Raw genomic sequence first — 8,215 nt, 5'->3', positions numbered from 1 at the left:
GCATCAGTTTGTACAATACTAGAAAGGGCATATAAAACAAAAGAATTGCATAGGGAAAATAAAACGCGTTAACCTGCTGTTGCTCTACACTTCAACATGGATAATAAATCTAACATCGATGGTTGGCATCATCCTTGCGTTGGCTAGTTAAAACTAAGAGCAGCAGAGCAGATTTGTGTATTACGCAGACAAATAGGGGTGCTCCTGTTGGGTTGCAACATGAAAGAGCCATGTTTATTACTGCTAAAAAATACTTAGCGACCTCAACAAATTATTATCAATGGAATGGTAACGAATCTAAGGGTTTATTTTTGGCAAACTATCCAAGGTTGAGAAATGAAAAAATGCAAAAAAACGTCGATCTGCTGTAGTAGTTTAACCATCACCACACTAACGAACGTGTGTTCAAGAGAGTCGTTTGATCCAAAGAATTGAAGACAAATAAAAGAAAGAGAAAATTTTCAATTCTATTCAGAAGTATAGTCCAAGCTATATCTGACTTCTGATGAAATGCATAGGTCTAGCCGATGACTACACATCAGCAGCTACTTCAGACATTGGCTGGAGAAATGCTTATCTTTTTTATTCTTCAATGACATCAAAAGAAATGACAACACAGCACCAACAACAGTAGACTCTCACAGCCAACTAATATACTAGAACTAGATCAACCAAGCATTAGTTTTAAGAAAGCTCGGTTTAAGATACTTCAACGACGTAAATCTCAGTAGCATCTCCTTGTAACATCATATGCTCAGCTGACAAACGATTCACATGCAACTCCTCTACATTATATCAAACCAACACAGAGAGCTGCATCTCTAGATGAGGAACAAAAAAACGTTGATAGCATGCTAGGCATCAGTTTTAAAAAGCTCAATTTTAGATCATCAAAGACCGGAAAGGCCACAGCGGTCTAAATGTTTCACATCCTCTGCCCAGCACAACATCATCATCGTCACGGAAATTCCCTAAATAGTCAGCTATCAACAAAAACATAGTGACCCAGAGCTACTATGAGCATGTAAGGACCAGATACTATGCAGAGCTACTAAGCAAATGGGATCGGGCGGAAGGGCAAAGAGAGGGAGGTGGCTACCTTCTCCAATGGGGAACTTCCTGGTGGTGATGTTGAGCAGCATCCTGACGGGGCCCTTGACAGCTGCTTCTCCTTGGCGCCCTTCACCAGATCCATGGTCACTGTTCAACACACGCACGCACAAACGCATCAGATCAAAGATGCAGAAATCCAGCCAAATCCTTGGTCACCTCAACGAAAGAGTCTTCCATCTGCCAAGCAAAGTTGTCACAATTCAGTTCACTCCAATCAAGCAATGTGCTAAGAGCAGAGAGAGCATAGGGCAATGAAGGGTGACAAAATATAGAAGAAAGCAGCAGAATCCTGGGCTATAAGGTAGCACTGTAACCATGGGGCCAAGAATAAGAGCACTAACTAGTCTGGAGCTGGCCAACTATGCGAACGAATAATACTAGTTCGCAGAAATTAAGCTACAACAAATAATTGATGGTATATTACAAAATAAAAAAGAACATCTATTGCGGTGGCGAGGCAGTAAACGAGGCAGGCAGAGCAGAGCACAGGACCTTCTGTGGCACGCCGTCATGGTCGGACTGGACGATGCCCTCCTCATCGAGATCGAGGTCGGACTCGACTGTGTCCTCGTCTAGCCCGTTGGGCTCGGGGGTGGGTTCGCGTATGTCCTGGTCGTCCTCCTTGTCCTCCTCTTCATCGTCGATGTCGTCCACGGAGGTCTCCTGTGCTTCCAAATCCAACACAGTAAAATTAACCAAAAAACACATGGTCCTAGATAGTATAAAATTAACCTAAAACGAACTAATACACGGAATTAGTTCAGGAAAAATGATACAAGCGGACGAATCATCCTAACTAACCAGAAACAAAACATAGCAGGTATGTACAGGGTGGATATAGACGAAATGAATTCATAGGACCCTGAACCTAGCATAGGTGAGGTGAGGCAATAATAGTCTGAATCCAATCCAAGGAAAGGCGTGGAATAAATTCCACCGCCACTAAACTCTGCCGATTCCATTCGCGTGTGAAAATCTATAAAAGATTGAGATGCAAATTCTTCTTCTTTAACTTAGCATTCTCACGCTACTCTGGAGCGGAGTAGATGGATAGCACGCGGGCATGGAGCTAAAACTAAAGCTGTCCAAGAGAAGAGAGTGAGCACACTAGGACAGACAGAGAGACAGAGTTGGTTCACCCCCTACCCTCTCGTCCCCTCGCCACAGTCACCGGGCTGGTCCGGCTGGCTACCACCACCACATGTGCGTCCGTCATCGCCCTGGTCGCCGGCTCTCGGACGGGGACGAGGCTCTACCTCGGAATCGGATCGGATCGAACGCACACGTCGGGAGGGGAGAAGCAGGAGGGGAAGGGGTAAGGGGACTCACGAGCCTATGCAACGTCCTCCCGGTCGCACCGCCTGCTCCGGATCTTCCCTGCCAGAGCACTCCCACCACCAACGCCGCTGCCATTAGCCTACTCTTCTTCCCTTCCCTCTCTCTGAGAAACGCAATGCAGTGAGCGAACTCCTCGAGGAACTTGGCGCGGGTCGGCGGAGGAGCGGTCCGCGACGAAGGATCAAGGTAGCCGAATGCGGATGGGACGACGCAGATGAGGTAGCCGAATGGAGATGGGGTTATGCGGATCGAGCTAGCCGGATGTGGATGGGGCGATGTGGATGGAGCCACTTGAGGGCGGGGAGACATGGTGACTCGGGCTCCTCATTGTCGACGCAGGGGTGGAGGCCGGCCATGGTGCGGGGTGGGGAGAGGAGGTGCTTTAGTGGATCTGCAGCCTGGGAGGAGAGGGGAGAGGAGCGGAGGTGGTGGCTGAGGTGAGGGGAGAGGTGGCGGCGGAAGGAAGGGGAGGACGGGTCGTCGGCCGTGGGATCTGGCGAAGGCCGGCAGCGGGATAGGGGATGGATCTGAGGTTGGGGCGGAGAGGGAGGAGCTAGCGGCGAGGAGCTGAGCGAGGAGGAGTGCGGGTGCGAGTTAGGGTTTGGGTGGTTGGGCTGCGGTTGGGTGAGGGGGTGAGGGCTGCCGTTGGATCCACAAGCATCCGACGGTGGTTGATACATGATCCACGTGATACACCTATGGACCAATCAGAGCGCACCAAACAATTTGAAGATTTTTTGACCATATAAATTGGTCATAATTGATTACATACAATTTTTTCATTTCATTTTTCAATGCTTAAAATGAGTTTTTTTGTGAAAGACCTATCAAATATTTGTTCAAATGATGTCATATTTTGCACAAGTTTACACAGAAGACCTAACAACGTTTCCTAAGGGAGTTTTCATTTTATTTGCATGAAAAATTCATTTTCCATTTTTCAAGTGCCCGAAATGAGGTTTTTTTGTGAAGGAACTATAGCATAATTGTTGCAAAATTGTACCAAATCAATTTTATAAAATACTAGGCCATATTTAATGCATAATTGACAAAATGGTTGGGTATCAAAAGCTTTGGTCCATCTCTCGTGAAAAAGATAAATTTCCGCCGATTCAGTAGGAAGTGGGTCAAATTTGAACTGTAGCTGCCTCATAGTTTGCTATTTATTTTTTCCAAAAATCATTTCTAGGTACATTATTATCTATTTAATCAGAGAAACATCAAAAGTTTTTTCCAAGATTCAACCACTAGTTAGGAACAGTCAAGCCCGCCGTTTTGACCGCATTTTAAACGGGCATAAACAATTCAAAAAAATGAGAAATTGAGAAACCTTCGCATTGTGTCATTATATGTGACCAAGTTTCCAGAAAAATAATAAACTTGTAATATTGCAATTATTTTTAAAAAGTGTTCTCATAAACGAGCTATCATGCATGAAGATTCATGGCTTTCAATCCAAATGATCAATCTTATGGCCACATTCATGGTATAGTTTGTTCAAATGACCTCATATTGTGCACAAGGGTGCATCTTGGAATTCCAAACAATGTTGCCTAAGGGAGGTTTCATTTTCTTTGCACGGAAAATTCAATTTTCCATTTTCCGAGTGCCTGAAATGAGTTTTTTTGTGAAGGATCTACCATATATTTGTTGCAAAATTGGACCTAATCAATTTTACAAAATACTAGGACATATTTAATGCACAATTGACAAAATGGTTGGGTGTCAAAAGTTTGATCCACCTCTGGTGAAAAAGACAAATTCCTGCCGATTCAGGTGGAAGCAGGTCAAATTTGAACTGTAGATGCCTTGTAGTTTGCTTTTTATTTTTTCCAAAAATCATTTCTAGGTACATAAGTATCTATTTAATCAGAGAAACACCAAAAAATTCCAAGATTCAACCACTAGCTAGGAACGGTCAAGCCCGCCGTTTTGACCGCATTTTGAAACAGGCATAAGAAATTCAAAAAAATCAAAAAATGGAAAACCTTCGCATTGTGTCATTATATGTGACCAAGTTTCCAGGAAAAATAATAAACTTGTGATACGGTAATTATTTTAAAAAAGTGTTCTCAGAAATGAGCTATCATGCATGAAGATTCATGGCTTTCTAGCCAAATGATCAATCTTATGGCCACATTCATGGCATAGTTTGTTCAAACGATCTCATATCGTGCACAAGGGGGCATCTTGGAATTTCAAACAATGTTGCCTAAGGGAGTTTTCATTTTCTTTTCACGAAAAAATCATTTTCCACTTTCCGAGTGCCTGAAATGAGTTTTTTTTGTGAAGGATCTACCATATATTTCTTGCAAAATTGGACCAAATCATTTTTCTATAATACTAGGACATTTTTAATGCACAATTGACCAAATGGTTTGGTGTAAAAAGTTTTGATCCACCTCTCGTGAAAAAGACAAATTTCCGCCGATTCAGGTGGAAGTGGGTCAAATTTGAACTGCAGCGAACTCATTGTTTGTTATTTATTTTTCCAAAAATCATTTCTAGGTAAAAAAGTATCTATTTAATCAGAGAAACACCAAAAAAATTCCAAGATTCAAGCACTAGCTAGGAACGGTCATTCCCGCCGTTTTGACCGCATTTTGAAACGGGCATAAAAAAAATCAAAAACTTGGGAAACCTTCTCATTGTATCATTATATGTGGCCAAGTTCTTAGGAAAAATAACAAACTTGTAATACGGCAATTATTTTAAAAAAGTGTGGAGATCAATGGCTTTCAAGCCAAATGATCAATCTTATGGCCACATCCATGGCATAGTTTGTTCAAATGATCTCATATTGTGCACAAGGGTGCATATTGGAATGGCAAACAATGTTGCCTAAGGAAGTTTTCATTTTCTTTGGACAAAAAAACCATTTTCCATTTTTCGAGTGCCCAAAAGGAGGTTTTTTTGTGAAGGACCTACCAAATAATTGTTGCAAAATTGGACCAAATCATTTTTCTAAAATACTAGGACATATTTAATGCACAATTGACCAAATGGTTGGGTGTAAAAAGTTTTGATCCACCTATCATGAAAAAGACAAATTTCCGCTGATTCAGCTGGAAGGGGGTCAAATTTGAACTGTAGCTGCCTTGTAGTTTGCTCTTTATTTTTTCCAAAAATCATTTATAGGTACATAAGTATCTATTTAATCATAGAAACACCAAAAAAATTCCAAGATTCAACCACTAGCTAAGAACGGTCATTCCCGCCGTTTTGACCGCATTTTGAAACGGGCATAAAAAATTCAAAAAAAATCAAAAAATTGGGAAACCTTTGCATTGTGTCATTATATGTGGCAAAGTTACTAGGAAAAATAACAAACTTGTAATCCGGCAATTATTTTAACAAATTGTTCTCAAAAACAAGCTATCATGTGTGGAGATCAATGGCTTTCAAGCCAAATGATCAATCTTATGGCCACATTCATGGCATAATTTGTTCAAATGATCCCATATTGTGCACAAGGGTGTATATTGGAATGGCAAACAATGTTGCCTAAGGAAGTTTTCATTTTCTTTGGACGAAAAAACGGTTTTCCATTTTTCGAGTGCCCAAAAGGAGGTTTTTTTGTGAAGGACCTCCCAAATAATTGTTCAAAATTGGACCAAATCATTTTTATAAAATACTAGGCCATATTTAATGCACAATTGAAAAAATTGTTGGGCGTCAAAAGTTTTGATCCACCTCTGGTGAAAAAGACAAATTCCCGTCGATTCAGCAAGAAGCGGGTCAAATTTGAACTGCAGCTGCCTCATAGTTTACTATTTATTTTTTCCAAAAATCATTTATAGTTACATAAGTACCTATTTAATCATAAATACATGGTTTGATGGCGATACGTCGAGGTTTGGGCGGTGGCCAAGGCCCCTAACTCTAGAGCGCGTAAACTCACATGCCCGACACGTGGTCACCGCGTGATCGTGGCGTTGCCATGTGTTCTGGGAAGCCTAGGCATGTCTAGTGGGTTGGGCACTTCCCAGGTAGGTTCTAGGAAGAAAATTACAACATAAGATTCTCACGAGGAGACCGATCGATGCTCAAACATGAATTAGCAGCCAAGTGTTTGATTAGCAGTACGGGAAATGCACATGGCCAATGGCGTGAGTTTTTGCTGAGGATGATCATCTACTAAGAAGAATGTCTTCGCAAATTTTCAGATCAAAAGGAGGATCCTAGATGGTACTTGCTTTGCAAAGTACCACACTGGACAGAAATATGAATGTTGAAGCTAGGATCAAAATAATGAATGGATTGAGCTGAAATTTGGTGGAGGATGGTTAATTGGGCATTGGAAAGCATCGTAGAAAATTGATAACATTTGGACATGCCAAAGTGGTACTTCCTTCACAATGCTCTTCTATGGACAGAAACTTGGGAAAACTAGTGAGAGAAATTGGATGAATGAAATGAGCTCAAATTTGGTGTAGGTAAGTTACATAGGTATGGTTATGCCTTGGTAGATTTTCAGATCATTTGGGTAAGCCTAGCTAGTACTTACTTCACAAAGCTTCTCTCGAGGTAGAAACTTTGAAAATTTCCTGAGAAAGATTGACTCTTAAAATGGAGCTGAATATTATCATGTGGCAATGATTTGGGTATGGAAGAGTGCCCAAAGAGTTTGCGGTTAATAGGAGGGGTCTAGATAACACTTTCTTTGCAACGTGCCAATTTGGCCATAAAATATAAATGAACCTGGGCTCACATAGATAATTTGCCTGAGCTGAAATTTGGAGGAGGGTGATAATTTGGGCATATGAAGAAACTGTATAAATTTCATGTCATTTGGATATATAAAAAAGGTACATCCTTCACAATGCTTCTAGGTGGACAAAAACTTTGGAAATTTGCCGAGTAAGATTTGCTAGGCAAGTGGAGCTGAATTTTGTCATGCGGTAATGATTTGGATAGGAAAGAGTGCCCTAAAATTCCGAGGGCAATCAAGAATATATAAATAGCACTTCCTTCATAAAGTGCTGTCGTGAACAGCATAGGAAAATTAATATTGTTGAATTAGTTTTGAACTAGGCAAGGAAGGATTTTTACATATTTGATGAAGATATGACCCAAAGAATTTATGTGTCTTTTTTGGGAATTTTGGGAATGACAGAAATATAGGTTTCTTCACAACCTAGGGCAAAAACTGCCACATGAACATGACACATAGGCAAAACTGATGAGGTGGTGCCTAGTCATAGCAACCCACCACAATTTACAAGGTTATGACCATCTATATTGGTCACGATCAGCTGGAAATAAGGCAGCAGACCAGTGCTATCTGCTTTATGACCATTTCGTGTAAGGAAATTACAACCTTTCTGACCAAAATGGTCGTTATAGCTTAGGTTTTGGAGCCCCCCGAACAACTTTTGACCAATTGGTCTGAAATGGTCATAGATCTATGACCAATTCTTCCAGGGTCACTAACAGAAGGTCACAAGTTGACATATTTCTTGTAGTGCACGGATGGGCTCAGGCAAGCCCCGCACGGGCCTGAGCGGGCCGTGGCGGATGGGGGCGCTGGAGGGGTTATGTGGCACGCGCTGGGTGGGTAGAGAGGCGCTAGCGGGGTGAGGTGGAGCTGCGGGATTGGCCGGGGTGCGCCAGCGGCGGCGCCAAGTGGAGGACAGGGGCTGGAGCGGCGCGGAATCTGAGGATGGGGAGGCTAGAGGTAGGTGGCAGCTAGGGGATTCCCAAAATTGCATGTGGAAGGTGTTTATATAGGAAAGCAGGGCTAGGGTTAGGGCATTAGCTCCGT

General features: G+C 42.1%; 2 pseudogenes; both read right to left on the bottom strand.

Annotated features, from left to right (window-relative positions):
- Window positions 1-672: 672 nt before the first annotated feature.
- Window positions 673-756, bottom strand: LOC123038397 (uncharacterized; annotated as a pseudogene).
- Window positions 757-855: 99 nt separating this feature from the next.
- On the bottom strand, window positions 856-940 carry LOC123038394 (uncharacterized; annotated as a pseudogene).
- Between the last annotated feature and the right edge of the window lie 7,275 nt (window positions 941-8,215).

The sequence above is a fragment of the Triticum aestivum genome, chromosome 2A (genome assembly GCF_018294505.1).
Source record: "Triticum aestivum cultivar Chinese Spring chromosome 2A, IWGSC CS RefSeq v2.1, whole genome shotgun sequence".
NCBI classification, from domain to species: domain Eukaryota; kingdom Viridiplantae; phylum Streptophyta; class Magnoliopsida; order Poales; family Poaceae; genus Triticum; species Triticum aestivum.
This window is presented reverse-complemented; position numbering and strand designations above follow the sequence as displayed.